Here is a 24,514-nt window from a genome sequence, read left to right on the forward strand (position 1 = left end):
GTCTTTCCAGCCCATTCGCAGAACAGTCTGAGCTGCCCGCTTGGAAGACATCCTCGGGTTTACTGAAAACGCTGCCGCGGAATATCACTTTAGGTTTGAAGGTTATGATTATAAAGTGTATTGTCGCCTCCAGCGATCCATAGAGCAGGTATCACAGACTCACGCTGTTATGTCAATGACAGTCCCTCCCCACCCGGTACCCCACCCCACCACTCACGCCTGCGCCTGTGCGTCGATCTAGCCAGATTTCAGCGACATGAGTACGGTCTGTGGCTGTGCTGTTCCATAAAGGTGGGAGTGTCCACTTTCATACGTACTGTCTCTAGTCAGACAGAGAGGAGATATGTCAAAATCTCTTACCGCCTGCCTAGTAAATATATATATATTATATATATATATATATATATATATATATATATATATATATATTATATAATATATATATATATATATATATATATATATATTTGAGAGAGAGAGAGAGAAATAGATATATGATAAGTTATATAATGTGTGTGTAATTAACTACTTCATAGGAAATTAATCGCCCGCACATAAACACATATTGTTTCGGTGAAATCTGAATCGTCCTCTATCTATGATTAATTTAATTTACATGCAAGATTTTAAGGCCTTTATAGGGTGTAACGCTTTTAAAGTATTTATGTAATTAAAGTATGCGACAATAAAAAAGAAACATGTCTACATACCAGCACTTAAATGGTTTTACTCCAGTGTAAAAAGGATGGATGGTGCTCAACAGACTTGGAATGTCCAAGCGATCACCTGATGGCAGTACAAACCAACCCACATAACTAACTACTCTTCCTGAATCGGTTAAACCCTCATTTTGAATTCTCCACACAACAAACAAACCATGTGCTGAAATGCAGGTGTGTTTCAATATGCATTTGTATCAATTTGTTTAAGGGATAAGGTTATTTTAGTATTGCACCTGCACTGTCATTATAATATCTCTGGGTCTTTCTCTAGACTTCAGTCTTGCTCCATAAAGTGTCATTGATTAAAGTCAATTTATTGAGCTTAAAAACATTGGTAATCATGTGAAAGAGTTCAAAGTTTATTCCTTCATAGGATGATTATTATGTGCGATTATGAACAGAATCAATATCTGTAGAATTCTTTGGGAATGATATAATGTTAGACAGTGGTCTGTTCAAGAATTTGTCTGCCCTATTTCGGATACCATCTTGCTGAAAATCAATAATTTCTCTGAGGGGCAGCATATACCCCTGTTTGGCAGACAATTACCGTAAACACGTACCCAAAATGGCGAGTTTAGACCAGCTGATGCAATGTATTTTCCTCTGTAGCCAGGGATTAGATCTCAGGTTAGCTTCTGTCCCTGATTTTAATTGGTGTCATCTGTAGTAAAACCACTCACATTTCAGATTTTATTTGTTATGCTCTGCGTTTCCTTGTTTGCGACATTCCAAGAATTGTGCAAACGTCAAGGACAAACTGTGTGTTTTTCAAATCAGTCTTGTTGAACATGTTAAGAGATGGAACAGTTGTGGAAATATTATTTGAATTATTCCAAATTGATCAGTGACCTGTGACCTGTGACCCACTTTACCTGTCAATCATTTCCTCTGCTAGGTTACAACAGGGTTTTCCCTGTTGTTGTCGTTGAGGGCGCAGCGGAAGATAACAGTCCCTTGTGCCTTACAGCACTCCCGGCTCGCACCTTTGACGCTTTGCTCGCGATTCCCCCACCATTGTATGTGCAAGAGACTGCACCAATAAAGACAGAAAAAGCACAAGGAACTGTTGACAGACTATGCAAATGTTGTAACTGAAGAAACAAATTACCGAACATTTCCCAATATTTGGAATTCAAAATGGCCACCATCCCTGTGTTAAAAAGCATTTTCGATTTTCAAAAAAACTAAGACGGTGAAAACTTTTCTTTCATCAAGAGCTTTAATGAGCCCCCGCACTGGTAAGTGGTAGGTCAGAAGAGAATTGATGAAATTTAAAAAATTCAAATTTCTGCCCGTGTTCAACCCTAACAACATTGTTTTGAAGTGCCCGATGTTTACATACCAACACTGCCTGTATGTTTTTAATGTTTAATGTTATTGTGGACGATTGAATTTTGTCATGAATAGAATTCATTTGTCAACAATTAATTATATATATTATACACAGCACATAAGTGTTTACAATAAAAAAGCGTTTCTGGTAACCCGACCTACCCTAGAAAAACCCACTAACCCTAGACATTTTTTCATGCATTTTTAAAATATTTTGAGTAAATTTTCAAAATTTTTCCCTACATTGTGTTTTATGTGTCAAAGACAAAAAAAAGAAAACCTAAAAAAAGATTCCCAGACCTACCTACCTGGTACCCTTATTTTCGGAGCCTAACACTCTGCATGGAGAAGAAGAAAATATGTTTGTTTTGTAGGACAATAAACCTTGAAAATATCATCATTTAAATTACAGCTATTGTCTATTGTCATTATACATGCAACGTTTCTTAAGCGTTTACTTTGCAAAAAAAAAAACATTTAATTAAATAAATAGCGTTTACTTTGGCCAAAAAAACTAATGTTAATGAGCAAAAACAGAACATTTATGACTTAATCAAACATTAAACAAATATTATTCTCATCTGTCAGGCTTCTATTGGAAATCGTTTATGCGCTTGATTGATGTCACATTTGAGAGTATTGCTCAAAAGTTTGGTAAACTCTCTGAGGAAGTTATATTCAAAAATGGTTGATATTGAGAGTCTTGCTATGATACCCTAGCCATGTTTTCCCTAAGTGTGAATGCGTTGTGGTTGGATAACTTAGGGTTCTCCCATCTACAAGATTTTCAGGGTTTTGGGACCCTTCTTCGTTTTTGAAGCCATATTTATATGTTAATGATCATACAAATGAAAGAATTTGGGAAAAGAGTGTGCAAATTATACATCGTTATGTAAATTAAACATCACTCTGTGAAGCTCTGTATTATATTAGGCCCCAAAAAATTTGTTTCTGGTTCTTGACATTCAGCAAAAGTGATGCGATGAAGCGATTTTGTTTTCTTTTATTTGTCTTTTTTTAATTCATAGCAATGCTGGTTTGGCATATTGATGCAACAGTTATTTTCTTTTATCACTAGTGGCAAAATAATTCCATTTTCTTTTTAGCATTTTCGGACATGTATCATAAAAATTTTGAATTGAGGCTGTCACCACACAAAATTGTGACTCATCCACAATTTTTACAAGTAAAAAGACATGACGCACAGCTCCTGAAATGACGGAAGTGCTGATCATAAGCAATGGTTTTTTGGCCATACACATCATGGAGGTATAGATGAGACCTCTAATCGTACACGCAGCTCTGCGATAGGTTTTCTGTTGCTACAAGTCATACCAACCTACATCCACACCAGTGTTCTCCCTAGAGCTATTATAGAGTGGTGGCCGCCACTCTATAATTTTTGGTAAACAATAGAAACTCATTACCATAACAATTACATTTATTGTTATGCAAATTAGCCGCCACTCTATCAGAAAATCCTGGGGAGATCACTGCACACACAAAGTTTACTTCCCATCATCATCAAAATTCAGATCACATGACGTCCAATGTACTATCTTGAAGAGATCAAACCCATCATCTTTAATTTTTACATAAATCTACATCAACATCCTTCTGAAAATGCGCGAAGCATCACAAGAGGAAAACGATATTGCTGACATTGATGTATGTTCCTAGGAGACAAATCCCCATAGAAACACGAGTGTCAATGATTTATCTTTATCTAGGCTGAAACGGACAACTCAGTAAATTTGATGAGGACTAATGAGCTGTTCTTGCCCAAATTGTAGGGATGAGTGCCAGTGCATATACGGTTCTGTCGGTAGAATATATATTCCAAAATTACTGAAATGAAGTACTTTTTAAGCGATGCTTGGAAATCATGAACCAATAATCAGATATTAAAAACACCCAACATCTGCCAATTTTATCACCAGAAGCTTTAACTTTCAACAGTATTTATGCATTTTTTGTTTTTAATAGCAACCATATTTATTTGTTCTACTCCGGAAAGCATGTTGATATACACAGTGTTCAGCTTGTCATTTCAGCCTGTGCAAGTGTCAACTGCGTCATTACTGTTGATAAGTGAATTCTGATTTGGGCTGGAGTTCAAATATCAACAACATCAGTGAGTTCTGGACACACAGGCGCTGAATTGGAAAGCAAAATAGTGGGTGTCCCAACATGTTTTGGGGAGTAGAAGAAGAATTTCCAATTGACATGCAAACAAAAATGGTGAAAAAATTATCAAAATAACTGCTAGCCTTTTCAAAGGTACATCTTCCTTTGTATCGTCCGTCACCCTAGTTTTCCTCTAAATGCGTTCAGATCTAATTTACCAATTTGCAAATCTTTGTCCTGTATTGAATTTTAAATCCTCTGATTCTTCATAATTTATTCTCTTTTGTATCGTATCTGCTGCCAAAACTCTAGAACACTGGTCCTGCATTCTCCAAGACACAACATATTTTCCTCTTACATAGGGGGTCTAGTGAAAATGAAAAGGACCCCATCCAATGTTGTCATAACAAGAAGATGTCAGCTCAGTGTGTTTTTAGAGTGTAGCACAGTAAGTGAGGCTACCCACAATTCCCTTTGATTTGTGTGCTCAGACATTATTTGTTAAAGGCTTCTTCAATTTTATCAGTTTCTGAACAATTTGAAACTTAAAATTTAATTTAAGGATTATTGGTTAAAACTATGTTCCAAAATTATTGATCATCTTTAAAATTCAGGAGTAAATTGAATGAGAAGTCGATGTTTGGAGGTGCTAAAAATTGCACACTTGTCATGGTAAAGTTATCAGCAACTAAGATGGTCTCATCATACCACCTGTCAGACATGCAAATTTCCTTTGCTACAAACATTTAAAAAAATCAATACCCTTTCTTTTGCCAACACAGATGCAACTTATTCCCTTAGTTTCCTTGAAAATATTGTGTATGGCTGTCAAAAATCTATGTCGACAAAATCACAAAATTGCTATCTCCTCTGCGCAAAAGGGGTTGATCTTCTCATTATTCACCGTGAGAAATAAGAGAATTATGATTATCAAAACTATGGTCCCAGAATTTTGATATATGGACCGAGCTGTTCTGTGTACAGAAGAAATTTGCTCCAGTTCAGTGAGTGATCTCCGTGTGTACGGATCATGGAGAATTGTGGGTAGCCTCACTTACTGTGTGTAGTGTGTCTGAATAAAATAAATGATTGTTTAACCAAATGAGTGCTGTAATTTTTTCCCACCAGAATTTTAGTGCAACATTTTACAAATTTTTTTATGAATTTTTTGTAATTTTTTTGATAATTTTGGAGCCAACGAACATCACATTTCATTTGCTACTGTTTTTTATCAAAATTTTGGCAAAATCTGAAAAAAAATTGACTGGCTTGTATACCGATACAAAGGCATCACAAATATACTAAGGCGCTCAAAGGGTTAACTATGGGAGACAAAATATTAGTCTAAGACCTCTCCTCAGTTACTGTGTATATTGGAAGCTTGGCGTATAATGTCATCGAGGAAAAGTCCTAGATTAGCAAAATATATTTAAAATTAAAATAGGGTTGATTTCCAACTCTATGACAAGTTGATGATTTAGTATCCAAAAATATTTGTCCGCATTAGTAATTGTGGTGGGAATTTTGGAAATTAGGTTCGCAAGAAAGTGACAGTCGGTACTGTGCCTCAAATGTTATGAACGAAGCAAATATTCTTACCTCTTGCTGCATCAACAAACACAGACACAGATGACAATTCTAGATGTCTGAACTGAAAATCAGTTGCCATCAATAACAGAAGACATTGAATACAGACACCGTTGATAAGTTTCCACTTTTTATTTTGACATTAGTGTGGAAGTATGGTAGAACAAGAAACTTCACAAATAGTACAAAAAGGTTCTGCACAATACATGGAAAGTTGTAAATGAAAAGCTGCAATGTGTTACACAGTATTCTGTTTAATATTTTTCCTAAACTTCCCAGTCATTTTGATAATAGATTGGTGTATTCTGGCTTAAACGTTTGCATCTTATTTGATATTAAGCCACACTGACAACCGCTACATCCTTATATCTGGACACATTTACAATATACCGGTAGTGCACATATAGCTGTATGCACAGAGAATTGTCACTTATACATAATCAGTTACACATTCTATATATATGCAAATTGACAGACGTCATGGTTGTACATTTCACACCAGAAATCAATCAACACAGCGAGTCACGACGTTTACACTCTGAAATTAACAGTTTATGACGGTCGTTGTAAAAGTATGCTAATAAGGCAATCATTCAAACCGCAAATGATGGAGTGTTTTAAAAATGGAACCAGACAATTAGGCTATTAAGCCTGCATATTTCCGCTGTTCCTTGAAATTCAATAACCACATGTGAATATATATAGCTTTCCTTTTAAAGCGGATAACGTCTGTGGTTTTTATCATGGTAATTGCTGTTTCTGTTGGATAGTCACATCTTGACCGGATCAGGAGCTGTTGTCAATTGAATTTCACTTAATATGGATTATGGCTTTGTGAAGTTCATCCTTGGAAGGTGTTGTGATGGAGTTGACACCACTAAAAGAGAAAAATAAATATTGCGATACAGGGTCAAAAACACCATCTTTCAACCTTGCGTGACTCTTATGTTTTAATATGAGAAGTATTGTAAGCATTCTAACTAAGGAAGGTATTGTAAGGGACAGACCATTATATGATGGGGCTACTGGTATATACTGTATTGTTCCACTGTAGGAAGCGTTCTAAGGATGGACAATTAGATGATTATTCAAATTATAGGAGGGGTACTTTATGTTGTACTACGGTAGATACATGTAGTGTATGAAGTGTTTTGAGGGACGGACCATTAGATTATGGGAGGGTTACTGCATGTTGTCCCTCAAAATGATGATGCACATGTTTCTTCAACTTCCAAAAGCCGATGATTTTGTTCAGACATTGCTTCATGTGAAGACACTCTTCCAGAATTCCACAATTGTTATTTTTCATTTGGTACCCATACTGTAGAGATCAGAATATTCTACTTAAGGTAGTGGTGATTTTATGCGCCTTGAAAATGAAAGACTTAAACTTTTCCTCAAACTTTCCTTAAGGAATCTTTCAACTATCCTCTTTCAAAATCTCGAACAGAAATTGGGGGTCACCATCCAAATTTTAGTACTAGAGAAACAAATTACCCAAGATTTACCGATATTTGAAATTCAAATTGGCCGCCATCCATGTGTTCACATATGGAGAAAAATACAACTTTCAATTTTCAAAAAAACTAAGCTGAGAAACGTTTTCTTACACCAAGAGAGTTTTAAAACGAACCCCCACAACTGGTAGATCAGAAAAGAATTGTAAAAAGCACATGCTACCTTAATCAATACTGGAAGGGCGCAATTTCTTTTATGTATTGGAATTGACTTTGTTTTTTTATAAAGATATTGATAAAATCAGTCATACAAGACTGAACTTACTTAATAATAGGATTCACATTAACCCACTACTTTATATATTATGAGGTTTGTTATGATAGTATCAGTTTGTGCTAATTTCTGTGTGGCTGCTCTCTTAGAGGTTTGTTTTTATGAACTGTTAACTCTTGTGAATTACCGGTATATTTGGCCAGATTAATTTGATTTGTTGTCTTGCGTCCACTCAAAATTTTGAATGGTACCAGTAGACATGTATCAAGTCGGTAAGTGCTTCAAAAAGAGAAAATTTAACACTCATGTTTTATTTTAATGGATTGTTTCAATATAGTATGAGTGCCCCATTCACGACTCAAAGTGGTCATTCTTATTCGCCACAAATAAGGCACAGTACTAAGTGATATTTTGCTTCAACATGCAGGCAAGTGAGTATAACGGTATTTTTATAAAACTTGTGTACAAAGATTTGTAGGCAGAAAAGCTATGTAGTGATGTCCTATTCAAGTACACTTTTTTATGCAGAAAACCTCCAAAACCTACACATACAGGGATGCGCAAGAACAAATATACCGGCAGTTGCTTTGGCGTTCTACAAAATATATACGGTAGAGCCCTACCGGTAGACCTGTGCGAAGTGTCAATCAAGTTCATGCGTCAGATAAATATCGACACCAGACAAAAGAAATAATGAACCATTCTTCATTCATGAAATAAACACACAGCCGCTGCATTTTTTTTCTTAAATGTTACAAAATATCGATTATATGCTGTTACTACGGCAACAAATATTGGAAAATTTCTCTGCCCTTAGGGAAGGGGCGCAAGGCTACGGAGAAAGTCAACAATTCACACAGAGACGGTTTCGTCATCCCGGGAACTGCACTTTATAGATCTGTCTCCATAAATCTTACACTGCCGATTGCCGCTGGCAAAATACTGCATATTCCATCAGACTAACATGGCACACAAAGCTGTATCACAATTTATCATCAGTGTGATAAGCTGAATTTGAAAATATAGTCAGGCTGACGAATCATTTTCAAATCCAGTCAGCTGAGAAGCTAGTCACTAAAAAGCAATCACTTGTTATAGCAGTGCCTTACTTAGACTAGTAAACATTTTACAAGGTTTTGTTTAGGCCAATGGCTCAGCAAATTTTACTAGGGTTCCCCATAGAATATCAATATAATTACGGTATGTAAGAGGATAACAGTAATAGCACTGGGGTTCCCACAAGATTTATTTTTTATAATATCTTTCCAAACCTTTGCAAAAAATGCAGTCTTAATAATCAGCTGACTTATTCCCAATTGTTGGGATTGCAGACGCAAAATGTACCGGTACGTACATGTACCGGTAGTCATAAATACTGCACACAGTTAGCTAATAGCGACTGGCGTTGCTCACCACTGTATTCGTAGTGCCAAAAATGAAAAGTATTCGGAATTGCCAAGTTTTGAAACCATTTTTTTATTGAATACAGTGGATAGAAATTAGAATATGCAAATACACAGAGAACAAATAATGTACCGTGTACCGTGCAAAAATACACGTTTCCGGAACCGAACAAGCAGAAATGAATCGAAAAAATATGAAACATGTCAGATACACACACATAACATTTGCGAAATTGTGAGTGCAAAGGTTCTGGCACTATATTGTCTACAAACATTGTGGCTGTCTTGCTTCTAAAATTGATGAAAGGCTATTCTGAAAACTGTACGGTATGAACGACTCAGAGCAAAATATCAGTAACTTTAATCCTGCATTATTTGTGGTGGAGCATATTGCCACTTCTATTGAAAACGGCAAACGTAACTGTCGGAATGCTTCATTTTCAAATGGAACATACCATCTTTTTTGACAGGGGAATCATTTTTTGTTTCTTTTGAGGTGATGTATTTTAATTTACAAATAATCAGCACGTCTGAAAATACAGGCTGAAACAGCAACTCATCCAGAAATGATAAAAAAGTTAACAAAGATATTTCACCGGGACATTTTCGGTTTCGGAATATGCTACATCTGACCCTCCCCAACACAAAAGTGGATCATGCCCAAACAAAATCTGTCATCCATTATGAGCAAACTTTACATTTTAAAAGGTATCTGTTGAGCAAGCCATAATGCCCACATCTGTGCCTGTGTTATATTTACCCGTGAAATGCTTAACTCAAGGCCATTCTGCTACAGGGGCACATCATCAAATATTGAGCATTTGAGCACGTTTCCTGGAATCTCTCTGTGGATGCTTTGTCATCTCCGTGTGGTACAACAATTCTCTCAGGTAATTTTTTAAATTGCAGATGGCACATTGATTCTGAAGCATGCAGTTGTCTGAGACATCTGTACTGAAAATCTGTTCTCCAACTTGTTCCTATGTGCAATGGTTCGTTTCTTCTCTGTTTATTCTCACTGTCCATCACTGTGCTTTTCTCTCTGCCTGCTATTTGTCACACGTGTCGCACCATTTGTTTCCCTATCACTGGTCTATTGACTTGATTAAGTTTGACTGTCTCACCATCACGTGTACATCTCTTTAAATTGTCAGGCTGCTCACTACTCTGTTCATCTTCCTGTCATATCACTGCCTTGCCGTCATCCACCTCTTCACTCTACTCAGTCTGCAGGTCTTTCCAAGTCACATCTGCTTCTAAAATACTCATTAACTCTTTGACAGCTGTAATTTTGTTACTCCCACCAAAATTTTAGTGCATTTTTTATGAATTTTTATGATTTTTTTTCTGTAATTTTTTGTTTAATTTGGGACCAATGGACAGAACTTTTCATTGGCTACAGTTTTTGATCAAAATTTCAGGAACTACCGGTATCTTAAAAAAATTAACTTGATCTGAAAAACATCGTACTGTCTTAAAAGAATTAACTGGATCTGAAAAGCATTATCTGAATTATATTTTATAAGTTGGCAAAAACTTACTGTACGGTAAGGATTAACCCATCCATCACACTGTTCATTTACATTATCAAAGTCAGACCCACTTGCCATCACTTCCTGTCACTCTGTTCAGTCTCTGTCTCTCTCTGTCATGTCTACATCTCAATAACTTGCCACACTCTATTTTATTCTGTTGTGGCTGATCAATCTCAGAGCCTTTTTCATCCTGCAATCTGCAGTCTCCAAACTCACTTGAGTCTGACAATTTCAACCACATCTGCTTGCCAACAATATGTCAGACTCAGTCACTTCTCTCCTAATTGTACAATACAAATTCTGTCATATTCAAGGGGGTATAATTATCACCTTGTCTGTCCCAGTCTTTATTTTGATCTTTTTATCAATGTATTTGTACCGCAATTGTTCTGTACCGTAGACTTTCATAGAATTCTATGTGGAATCTTGTTTTCAGTAGAATTTTATAGAAAAATGGTGTAAAAAGACTATAAACTTCTATAGAACTTCTATAGAATATCAATCTATAGAATTCTACAGTCCATTTTGTAAGAGATTTTTCATGATATACAAGTTTGTCATAAAACTTGCTGCTCAAAAGTGAAGACAAATACACAAGTACACTGTACCGGTACATGTACCGGATGTACCGGTACTAGTTGGGATACATCTACTGGTATATAGCAACATACCGGTATTGGTTTCTGTAATAACATGTTTGACTTGAAAAATTCATCACAAGAAATGCTGTATCAACTCTACAGCAAGCATACGGGTACATATACCATACTGGCAGTTGTCAGTACTTGTCATCCCGGGCTTCTGTGTGTATCTCTTCTCTTCTCTACATGGTTTCACACATTCACTCATTCCCTTCCCACCCCAATATACTGGTATACATCATATCTAGCTACAACAAACAATCCTGAACAGTATCTCCTGTCCAATGTTCTTCCCCGGTACAGATCATGGCCACTGCCCTCAAAGTGAAATTTTATACAAAACATAGAAATCATTTAAAATAGCGATTATTCCTAGTTTTAATTGGCAAATTTATAAGTATTTCATTGAGAATTCCTTGGAAAAAACTGCTATATTCCAACTGTTACCTACCAATACCATATCTATACTGTATTATCGGTATATTATGCCAAGCCAAACAGTTTATAGTATATGTAAGATAATTATAAAAATTCTTTGATAGTTTACTCATTTAGACTGCTTTAAATGTTAATTATCTTTAAGAGTTCCCAGCCTATTTGTTATTAACAAGCATTAAAGGATGATATGAACAGTATATCTGAGATAGACCACTGATTCCAGATCATCCAGTGCCAATTCACCGGCTGTATCAGATTCATCATCGTATCTCATTGAAATTTAATCTTCCTACTGTACATACTGTACCAGGTACATGTACAGATCTACCGGTATACCGGTATAATTACCAGGAAACAAGGTTGTTGTACTAGAATATTGGTAGGTGCTTGCACAGCTTCTAGGTATTAATGCTTTGAGCATTGAAAATTTCCCCGCCAAATTTTAGTGCAACATTTTACCAATTTTAGTTTTCTCCTGACGTACTGTTTAGTGCAAGTTTTCAGTCAAATATGTGCCATGCAGGACAACAACTACCTGCATTTTGAACTCTTTTCAGGGTAACACTATCATTGACCACTCATTACATCACTACATGTCTTTCTGTCTAATTACACAGTCTACGCACTAGTCATACCTGTATCTCTGTCAAACATCAGCCGATTTAGAACATCTGTCAGTCCATTTCTAAATATAGTGCAACATATCGGCATTTCTCTTTAATGCTTTCTGCATTTACCATTAATTTAAAACCCAGCCTTTCATATAATAATATTTTGTTACAATTAAAACTGCAATGTAATAGCGGTCCGGAATACCTGATATCATTGTAGTGGTATGGTGTATTGTTTTCTTTTCATACAACATGAGGTTCCTCTTCAGCTGCATCATGTGTCAAATTCTGAATTTATTTTGTACCTACAAAAATTGCTGGATATGCAAAAAATAGCATTTTGCAAAGACCCCAGTATTAAAATTGTTTACTTTCCTGAAGAGTCTTGTATTTGAAACACTTTTGCAGCTGTTCCTATTGACTTTAGGGTGGGGATTTGGCCGAGTGGTTTTGACTGTGATGTCTTTGCTAGGTGGTTGGGTGTTGTGAGTTCAAATCCAATCACAAATTTGTTGAATTCATCCCACTGTTACAAAATTGGATCTTATCGTAATTTGTACTGGATGTTCATTGGTATGCTTTTTTCCCATTGATTCCCAGTTCTTCCATTAGGATCCCATATTTAACCATTTACAGCCTACTCTGCATTGAGCATGGCTGTATTCTTACAAAGACAGTCAACATGTTTCATTAAAGAAATTCTAAATATTGTAAATCATAGTAAGAATTTAATGATCATACGGTATTAGGAAGGCAATTATTGAACTGGAACTTTGCGATACTGCATTTATGTGATTACCCTGTGCAGCTCTTTGTCAAAAGTAAGGTGAAATACCATATTTTGATGTCCCCTATATACCGGTACTGGTATTTGAAAAAGGTCCTATCGTTTCCCTGAAAGTGCTATAACGGTACTTTACTTCTCCTCATGCACACCATGAGAAAGCACCATTACTAATAATATTACTAATTACTAATTATCATTATTACTAATAATATTAGTAATATACATGTAGATGAGTGTGTCACTGTGGGTGCACCCATGGATTGTTCAGTGTCAATGAACACACACCCAGTCAAGATAGATGCAGACATAGGTGAAGCCTCTGTACCGGTATATGGCTGGAGTACTATGTATTATCTTCAGATACTTGAGCATAATGCTTACTTGTTTGAATTCTAATAGCACTGATTGCAAATAATGTCATTTTTTCTCTCATTAATATGCATAAATAAATATTTATTTGCATTTTCCTCAAGAAAAATGAAAACCTGCCAGTCTTATAATGGCTACTAAAAATGACACTTATTCGTATGAATTTATGGCTCAGACTACAAGCTGCATCAACAGTCGTGCATACAACAACAAAATTTTGTTGGAATTTTAGGCAGCATTGTCCAAATTCATGCCTATGCAGCTATATTTATTAGCAAACCTGAAATTGTGATCAACACTATTAGGAAACTACTTGAGATGTGTCTTTTGAGGAGGAAATGGGTGGGGATAAAGGATTTACAGGCTACATTTCATCAGAATTCAAATGATATAACTATCCGATACAAGAAGCAAGTCATCTGCAGATCATACACACATATCCTGACACTTGTACACCTCTTATTCTGTGAAACTGTACTGATTTGAGTATCTGTTTGATGAACACAATGCAAATCTCTGTGTTTCAATCATTTTTCAGTCATTTCCATGTCTTTTGGTTCATTTCAATCATTTTCAGCTCACATTTGTATATATGTATATATCCGGGGTATATCAAAGACAGCTTACATGGTAGGTGGGTGGCGTCTGTATGTCTGAACGTTTTGTTCAATCTCATGAGTGCTATACCCTTTCGTATTTTCTGTTTTGCCATCATCATAAGATTTGTTTGTAAATAAGCACTAAAATTATGACAATTGTAATTTGCAGTGTTCAAATCAAAGCTGCATGAGAAACAAAGTATGGAAACAAACGGTGAAGATTTTTCATTTCTTTGTTCCTCTAGGAAATATTTCCTCTGAGTACTACCGTACTCTTCAGAAGGACACATGAATTTCACTTATATTGTGTGTTAGGTTGAATGATCTTGAGAAATAAGGTCAATGTCATGAGGTTGAATAAATCTTCTCTCGCCTAGAGCAATACAACAAGACACCAAATTCCCATGTCAGTAATATTAAGATCAGTAGCCTATAAACAAAACATGTCAATAAGTTTCAGTAGTGAGGGATAATTTCCGCTAGGCTGATATTCAGGACAAGTATAATTAAGTACCGGTATGGCTGGTACGTGTGTGTGTGATAGCGTGTAAGAAACACTAACTAAATGATGACTCAATAGGTTCATGGCCTGTCAAGCAAAGCAAAAAAAAAAGATGGTTGACTGATGTTGTTAATGGTTTTTATATCATTTCAGTGCTGTAGTGAAATTTGGAATTGTGTTCCTGATGCAGCAAAAATTTATGGTTGGGGTGTAGTGAATGACAAGTTTGTTATAAACTACTGATACAGTACATGAGGCGTTGTTTCAAGGAAGTGAGTGCATGCGTAATGCAAGTTTTACCCTTTGAGTGCCATTGAAGTAAATTTTGTCGCCTTTATAAAATATAACCCTTTCCAATTTTTTTCAGATTTCCCCAAAATTTTGATCAAAAACTGTAGCATATACAAAGTGATGTCCATTTGATCCAAAATTATCAAAAAGTTACAGAAAGAATAATAAAAATTGGTAAAATGTTGCTCAAAAATTTTGGTGGGAAAAAAATTACAGCATTCAAAGGGTTAATTGGAGATGGGACTTTCTGATTGAAATCTTCTAAATATGGAATACCGGTATGAGCAGTGCTTTCAATGTAATATGTATACTTGTCTAGATAGACTATATACACAGTAGATGTACCAGGCAATACTATGGTAAAAAAATGTAAGCTTTCACGTCCAGACCCAGCATAGAATTTACAATGTACCGGTAGTCAGATGAAAGTTATCAGATGTTCCTGCAGTCTGAGTTTATGTAAATTCACAACTAGTAGTGAGTGTAGTACCGTGTAACTTTTGGAAAATCACCCAAATTACCGTACAACAGAAATCAAACTCTTTTGTACATTTTTATTTTTGCTGTTTACATGTGATATTTAGAGTAGTCATGGAAACATGAATACTAACAAAACCACAGTCTTCTTCTTTCTACACTTGTAAATTTTGAAAATCTGAAAACATTTTGTCAATATTAATTTTTGAATATTTATGATATAACTGCGACAGATGTTCAAAATCTACTCATAGGAAATATGATAGTAAAATGTTATATTGCGCCATGAAACAATTTATAATGGCTGTTCTGTGAGTCACACACATTTGATATACAGCTGATAAAATTTCTCCTGATACATGTATTACGAAAAAACATGAATCATATTGACTCTAGCGTACATTTAACATGATATAAATCAACACACCTAGAGCATGAGTTGGGTCCTGAACTTTGAAGTGTGCAGTTAAGGAATTGCCAACTTTTGGTGATTCTGCTATGGAGTATGTTACACCTGTATAGTATTTAGCCAATCACATTTAGGCTTTGAATAGACACAAAAACGAGTCCTAAAATTACAAATTTTATAGAACGTCTGTGGCTGTCGTACCCAGCAACCACAGTGTACCGGTATGAGAACATATGAAAGTACCGTAAGAAGCAATGTTTGTCCCCTAAGGGAAATTTCTCAGTAATATTTTCCATAACATAATACATCAAAAGATAAGTCAAATTCAGGTGATGTTGCTGTCACCATCATTTCTGCTCAGATTTCATAAACATTACTCATATTATATGACGCGACATGCAGTCTGACATTTAGTTTAAACTTTGAAACATTGCTACTCGCAAGACAATCCATCACAGTAGACAACTTTTATAATGCGCCATATAAATCACGGGAAAGAGTCAGCCATATTTCAAACAGAACCAGTCTGCAAATAAGCGTAGAATATTAAAATCTGTCTACCAGTACTGTCACCCTGTATAACCAGTAACATGAAAAACATTGTTATCCATTACAATTATGGAGAGGGATATTAATACGGTACAATATCTGCACAAGCATTAAATACTTGAGAGAAACTTTAGTGTGATAAAAGAGCTTTCACTGTACATGTCTAAGAACTTTTCAACATGACGATTTTAAATTGAACAAAAGATATGAAGATACATGATACGGTAGGTTCTGTGAATGAATGTAGGTCAGGGGAAAGTCTTAATTTTCAAACTAGAATAATAAATATACTCTGAGGCAAATTTTATTTTTTTTCCAGCTTGGATTCAAGATTGACAGTAAAGAAAAAGAGTTCAAAATATTCAAAAAGGCAATATTATCTGTAGAAAGTCAAACAATTTTAGACAAAATTGGTACAACTTGTTGTCTCATAAGCTCACCTTGAATGACACCATCAGTGTAATGAACAATTAACCTGTTGACTTGCCACAAAGTGATAAAATTGCTGTGTATCAAACATACTGTGAAGATATAAGATCTCATTGGAATTTTCCAGCATGCAAAGAATATGGTAATTTGTTATGGTGCCAGAAACTGTCAACACGAAACCGGGTTTAAACCCCGACTTCCTCATTACTACCAATGCCAAGTGGTAAACCAATTACCCAGCATGCATCAGTCCTTTTGTTTCATATTACTACTGCAGATTGTCTCATACTTTAATAGAATTCATTAATTCTCAATCAGATTTGAACTCACAGCCTATGGCACCCATCCACCTAGTGAAATCACAGTCGAAACTGGTTGGCTAAATCACAACACTTTAAAAAAGTGTGGTTCAAACCATGCTAAGTTGTTACAATTATTCTGACTGCGACCTCTCCACATGCTGTGGAATTCATGAAGCACTTGCACACACATACTTGATATCGCACACAGTCTTAATCAAAGCAATGACTACATGGCTTCACACCTCAGGGATAGAATTTCCAACACAATATTCTGAACAATGATTGGTCTCATTTTGAAGTCTTTTCAGTTAATAAAGTTTTCATATCCTCTTTTTCAAATGAAAATTGCAAATTAATAATACCTGTATAACAGGCTACAGTGTGTAGTCACTTACCGGGTATCAGCCATTTTGAATTTCAAATATTGGCAAATTTTAGGAAATGTTTCCGTAATCGAAATCATTGCCCATGGACCTCTGACATGTGAGCAAACCTGAACATCTGACTGTTTTGAGGTTTTATTGCCTTTTTTTTGAATGAAAATTTCAAATTAATAAAATACCAGGCCACTTTGCGACCATTTTGAAATTTGAATGTTGGCAAATTCTAGGAAATCTTGTTTCCATTGTCCAAAACATTGCACAGTGATCAATGACATGTTAGCAAAATTATATGACTTTCCATGTTAAGGTTTCATTACCTGAAATTCAAAACGGATTACTGGTACATACTACCAATATCTGATGCTTTATGCATATCCAATACAGCATTATTTTAAGATGCAATGTGTACTGGGTAGAAGAATTATTTGTGTTTTCAAATCGTGTTAAAATGTCTCTTTATCAGTACCTTTCATTAAGTTACTCAGATTGTGTACGGCCAGTATACCATACCCTACAGTACTGATATTGGTATATCTGCAGCTGAGAATGTTTTTCACATTCATTTGCCGATTTTATCTGTGACCTAATACGGTATTTCTTTTGAAAAATCCCAAGCAGTTACAAAGCACTGCCTGTCACCTTTTCCCAATAGTATACTTAGCAATGGCTATCATCAGCAGACACCCACTCAGACAATGCATCGTTTCCTGGATATTTCCCTTCTCAGTAGCAAACTGTGATTGATTGTGTAGGCATTGTGGACGAGCTTCTTTGAAAGAGATCACCTCTTCAGACTGATATCTGACAAATTATGACATTGTGCGTCCCTGTATACCGGTACATTTAAACAAAAATTAGTAAAGTTTGTATGCGATGTGAGTGCTTCATGAACTCAACAGCCTCTGGAGATGTCGCAGTCAGAATAATTGTAACAACTTAGCTCAGTTATTGAACCACTCCTTCTAAGGGTAGGGATTTAGCTTAGTGGTTTTGACTGTGATGTCTCCCCTAGGGGACTGGATGACATACGTTGTGAGTTTGAATCCAATAAAAAATTTATTGAAAATCCTGCCAAGTTCATATGCCACACTTAGGTCAACTTTGTTAAAACCAGTGAGGTGGAACAAGTCCATTATTTGTTGCAATAAAACAAAGACTTTTGAACATTCAAAGGACCTCGATTAATATCCACTGTTAAAATAATTTTTACTGCACTAAATCTGCTTTAATACCATGGCAGGTTTTGGTTCAAGATCATGATGTGTACCGGTACTAACTTTGCAGATGAGAAAGTTATTGTCATCATTTCGTTTCAATGTCACAGGCTCAAATCCCACCTCTGCCACCAAACATTAGACATTATACGATAACGGTTTAAAGCCACTGAAATCACACAGTTGGTCTCATTTGCTGGTGTTGTGGACCACTCCTGAGATTGCTTTCAAACTTAAAGGGGAAGTTCACCAACGATGATTTCTACATATGTGCTACTTTTGGGTCACTTATTTCAGAAAAGCCATTGTAGCCATTTACTGTGTATAACTTGCGCGATTTGTACAAAAACAGATAAAAATAGTGGTGGAAGTTACATGTAGGGCTTCATCAACTCAGTACGGTATAGTTTGAATCATGGGGAAAAATGTTCCAAACTTGGTGCTTTCAAGGCTTGATGTGGCAGGGACCATCTTCCAATGGGTATGGCATTATCCACTCACTCACGTTCACACAAGACTTTGCGTATCTATGTAACATAAACAATAAAATGCAAATACGCACAGCCTGTTGTGAATGTGAGTAACAATGCCATACCATCGGAAAATGGTCCCTGCCATATCATGTGATGAAAGCGCCATGCTTGGCACTTTTTCCCATGATTCAAAACACATTTAGTTGATGAAGCCCTATTATAATGTAACATCTGCCACTATATCTGTAAAAAACCGCGCAAGTTATAAATGGCGAAAAAGGCTTTTATCAAATAAGTGACCCAAAAGCTAGTAAATTATGTAAAATCATCCTCGGTGAACTTCCCCTTTAAGAGGTCCCTCAACCAGATTATAATACCGGTACATACATCACGTTGATCTGGTTAAGCAGTTTGAAGTGCATATTCCTTGTGACTTTGAGATTCAAATCCAGGGTAAAGTGTGTTGTCCACTAGATTCAATTACTGCCTGTCAAGTGACAAATGATCAGTATTGACATAGCAGATCTGATCTCATACCCAGATGATTGATTGTATCAATGTCATAGGTCACAACACCTAAGCAAAAATATAACCACGGCAACAGCACCCTGCCATCTTGTTGCCTGGAAACAGCTGCGTTGACAGCAAAGAATTTGAACAATTAATCACCAGTTAATGCAGTTGATAGTGTTAATTCTGCTACGTACAAACAAAATATGAATCCATGACTTACTGATGAAGGTAATTTGCATAAAGATTGAACCATGGTTAAAAGAATCGGATTCAGTGACAATTCAAATTCTTTAAACTACCGTATAACGGACTGGCAACTAACTTTTTATGATTTTTTCATTTTTTCTGTTTCTAAAGTCAACTAGCATATTGGAACGCTTATGCTTGTTGCCACAGCTTCTACCGATGTACGGTATGGTACGGTACATGTAAAATGCACTGTTATTGTTCACATTTAAATTTTAGTCTGGACCAGCATTCACTTCTCAACAATAGCAATGTATTCTACACATGTACTGGCAGAGTTGACAAGCCGAATACTGTATATCTCAAAATTCTTTTAGGAGCAGAACGAGAAATTCTTGTTGAAACTCAAAACAAAAATTGCATTGAAAAAAATATCCATAGTTGCAGCTACTGACCCGTTAATTTAGAGTACGACTTACAGGGGCTCATTTTAAAGATCTTGGAGAGAGAAAAAAAATCACTATCTTGGTTTTTAGAAAATTAGAAATCTAATTTTCCCCCATAAAGTTAGTGCAGAGATGGGGGCCATAGGGTAATTCACAACTACAGACAATCAATAGATTGCATTCTTATGCAGGTTTTCCATTTGCACAACTTTGAAAATCAAGCGCATGATGCTAGTCAGTACCGGTAGTCTTGAGTTCATAGCCTGAATGCTAAGGCCAAATACTAAGCTTCTACAGTGGTAGTAATACGGTACTCCAGATACCGGTACAGTGGCTAGCACGTGCCTCAACAGCGAAAGTCTTAAATTTTTGCTAAAACTTTCCTCAATGAAACTTTCAACTATCCTCTTGCCAAATCAAGAATAAAAATCAGGGGTCGTCATACTTAGTTTGGAACTAGAGAAACAAATTACCTAACGTACGGACGTTTACTGATATTTAACATTCAAAATGGCAACCACCTATGTGTTAATTCTGCGAAGGAATTTAAAATTTTTGATTAATAAAAAGCTAAGATGGTGAAAATTTTCTTACCCAAGAGCTTTAAAATGAGTCCGTACATGTAGAAGATCAGAAAAGAATTGTAAAATTTTGAGAGTCCAGAAATCTGTCCCCGAGGTGCATTCTACCTTAACCCTTTGAACCCGGCTCGGACAGAAATGTCCGATGACGTCATAGAGTACCAGGGGGTCAGGGTGCAAGGGTTAATACTAAGCTACTCTGTACCTACCAACAGATACCGGTATAAATTGCTGTCTCGTCGTATACAGTACGGTATATTGTTAATATCCAAACAACATCTGGAACCCTATCCAAGACAAGCTAATAACACTCAATAATTGAGATTGAATTGCCTACATTTCAGTGAGGGGAAACACAAATTTTCACCAACATTTATTGCATCTGAAATGGTTAATTGTCAGATTAATTTAAGATGCAATGGAGCGGATTAGTTGCAGTAACTGTATTGGACTATTCATTGATACATAGTCAAGCAGTGTAGCTTCATTATTGACTGAAGAAATTCTTGTTAATCAAGTTCATATTCAGAGCTCCAAAGTCTCCTAAATTTCAATTTAGATGAAAAAAAATGAAACAACATCTCTGAATTCCAGCAGAAAGCGAATGCTTTTAGTGAATTCCACTCAGAAAAAAAACACACTATATGCATGTACCGGGTAGTTTGACCTGATAGTGTCTTGTGAATTACCCCCAAAGTATGGTACTTTATTCACCATTTCTCAAGGATGTCACCAATTATTAACACACCGGTATTCTTCCTTTTTACACTTCTGTACACAAATTAGACAAGATCATAAATATGTACCAGTATTTGTCATTAATTTATACTTGTACCGGGTATGCTTCAATATACCGGTATAATCACATGTTTATCACACCAATTCCGCATACCGGTAGATATGAGGGTAGCATGTGTACCGGGTACACTGTTGCAGTTGCTGTTTGTACGGTCAATATTGTCAACTGAGGAGAGGTATGCTTTTCCCGCCTGAAATTTTATGACACAAAATTTTCACTTTCTGTGAATTTTTGTCTTCCTTCATACTCAAAATTACCAAAAGTCTTCTCAGTGAATATTATCTTGTCAGATTTGAACATTTTAAAGGGTAAAAGAATTATTTCTATATTCTACAATTCAAAATTACTTAACTTATAGTCCATGTTACTGGCAAGATTTATAAAAGACTAGAAAAAATAGGATAGTGTGCTGATATCAAATGAAGGTAGAGCACACCTCGGGGACAGAAATTCAGACTTCTGGGGGCTCATTTTAAAGCTCTTTAAAAGACTTCACGGTCATAGTTTTTTGAAAATTGATAAGTTTATATCTCCACATAGAGTTAAACACGGATGGTGGCCATTTTGAATTTAAAATATTGGGAAATCTTAGATAATTTGTCTCTCTAGTACCAAATTTTACGGTACACCTTTGACTCCTGTCTTTTATTTTTGCTGTGGTGAGAGAATGGTTGAAAGTTTCATTGAGGAAAGTCTGAGCAAAAGTTTAAGACTTTCACTTTTGAGGCGCATATTACACTAACATTTGGAGATTGTATTTGTACTCTCCCAAAACCTCAACAAAATGCCAGTAGATCATGAAATGATGAAACTCTTGATGTTTACCAATTAAGATACCCACATGTAACTTTTACAAAATCCCCTCTCCAGACTTTAATCTTACAAAAGCCAAATCCCATCAGGACTGCCTGAAACCCAATCCCACGTCTACCAGGGTACAGAAACACCCACACGCTTATCTGCTTCACATTTTCATCTACACTCAAATATCTTGTGCAGTCAGTTATTTGATGTTTATTTAGATTGTTGATTAAAAAAAAAAGTTCCTTATCAATGTACAGCTTCTATAATTGTTATTCCAGTAGAAATACAAGAAAATGAGTCAGAAAAGTTAGCAAAGAAAGGCTTCACCCTTCAGCAATATACAAGTAGTCATTAAATGAATAATTGAATAGATAAATAAATAAATAAATAATTTGAATAAATAATAAATAATATGATGTATAAATGTAATACAGCAACTGAGTAAGTATATAATGAACCTAAAAGTTTAATAATACTGTAAAACATGCTTTCTTACCAGTACAAGAATAAGAGTCAAAAAAGTTAGCAAAGAAAGGCATCACAAAATCCCATCTCCAGACTTTAATCTTACAAAATCCAAATCCCATCAGGACTGCCTGAAACCCGATCCCACGGTCTCAGCTAACATCCTTGTTAACCCTTTGCACCCTGACCCCCTGGTACTCTATGACGTCATCGGACATTTCTGTCTAAGCCGGGTTCAAAGGGTTAAGGAAATTTAGCTAAGTCTGTAAATTTGCTAATTTACGATGCCGCTAATTGAAACTTTTCTCTATATTTACTATGATTGTCATGTCTTTTTAGCTAAACTAAAAATCTGCTGATTGCAAAGAAAGTCCGCTAAAGAGCATGCAGCTAATTCAACGTGTTTTATATTTTCTGTGTAGCAAACTTACTTCTGATGCAGAGAGAGCATCACTGTTCAACAAATAAAAAAGCAGTTTGTAAATAAAAGAACGAATAAGTAAATAAATAATACTATAATACCGATACCAATAAAATAATCAACTGCAATACGGTAAGTGGTACAATGAATTGAAAAGATTCATAAATATTTTCCATGGTATGTTATGTCCAAAACTATCATCTTTGAAAGCTTTAAAATGAACTTATATCTGACCACAAAGCATGTACAATGTATTCCTTTACTGTGAGGTAGCGGACACAGTGCATAGAAACAGAATTATATTAGAGGTGTAGTTCAATTTAATCTTCTGCCACAGGCATTGACGCGTATAAGCCGACAATTGTAGACTTGGTGGAGCCAAGCATATGACCAGACATTATTTACCAGCCATGTTTCGAGAGTACCGTACATGTACCTCATGTCAGATTGTCATGAAATGCCAGATTTCACCTCCTTCACAGAGTTATAAAACAAAGGCCTAAGCCAGAGGTACATGTAGTGTGCCAAAAGTAAGAAACTACAAACTGTTGTAATTTGTCTGTACCTGTTAAGTTTTCCTCATAAGTACCGGTACCTCCATGAAAGTTTCCAATGTAAAAAAAGTACACAGGTATTCAGTGTTTTTGTTAAGGGTGATATACTAGTATATATTTTACCAGTGTTCCCAATTCATGTTACCCAGGTTTCTCACCATGCCAGTGCACGTCAATACAAATATATGGTATGAGTCGAATTCACAAACAGTACAGAGTTCCCAAACCGCTCATCGATGTCCTCCATCTTTAGCAAAAACACTGCAGTAATGGTACCTTCCAAGTTAAATTGACAGGCCACAGACTCAAGTCCAGTTATTGAACCACTCTTTTTTTTAGATTGGGGATTTGGCCGAGTGGTTCTGTCTGTGGCTTCTCCGCTAGGTGACTGGATGCCATATTGTTGTGAGTGATTGAGACCACCGTATCCCTGACTGAAGAAAATGTTATTAACATGTGCTGGTGTAGGGTTTACACAAAGAATTTCAAAAAAATTTGTAAATTTACTTCAAAAAGGGTACAGAAATATGGTTGATCTAAGACCACGCATGCCCTGGCACTGATGAGTCTGTGTGTACTGTACTCATATGCCAGAGCCGTAATTTTGCTCTATGAACTTTTGCAAAAATCAATTCATCTACATGTGTCAAAAACATACAGAAGCTACTGTATAATTGGCCGCTAGGTCGCTTGTTTTTCAATAACTTTGATTTATTCAAATAAAGTTGTTGCATTGTCAAATATGTAAATCTTAGATATGCAAACCTTCTATTGTACATTAACAGTCAAATGGCAAATCCTAGTTTTAGCAGCACTGAAGGCACACAACAT

The 24,514-nt window shown here is 35.9% G+C and overlaps 1 protein-coding gene across 4 annotated transcripts in view; it reads left to right on the plus strand.

Annotated features, from left to right (window-relative positions):
* Positions 1-24,514, plus strand: part of LOC139124532 (ras-related protein Rab-27A-like) — an 80,154-nt gene that overhangs the window by 247 nt on the left and 55,393 nt on the right. Inside the window, exon 1 of one of the 4 annotated variants that reach the window (XM_070690673.1) lies at positions 9,602-9,795. The exons of 2 other annotated variants lie outside the window; for them this stretch is intronic. The gene's annotated coding sequence lies outside the window, so the exon portion shown is untranslated. Of the gene's footprint in view, positions 1-9,601; positions 9,796-24,514 lie in introns of those variants that run through there. One more of the 4 variants, XM_070690671.1, reaches the window with a different exon arrangement.

Source organism: Ptychodera flava, assembly GCF_041260155.1.
Source record: "Ptychodera flava strain L36383 chromosome 23 unlocalized genomic scaffold, AS_Pfla_20210202 Scaffold_24__1_contigs__length_23054250_pilon, whole genome shotgun sequence".
NCBI lineage: Eukaryota > Metazoa > Hemichordata > Enteropneusta > Ptychoderidae > Ptychodera > Ptychodera flava.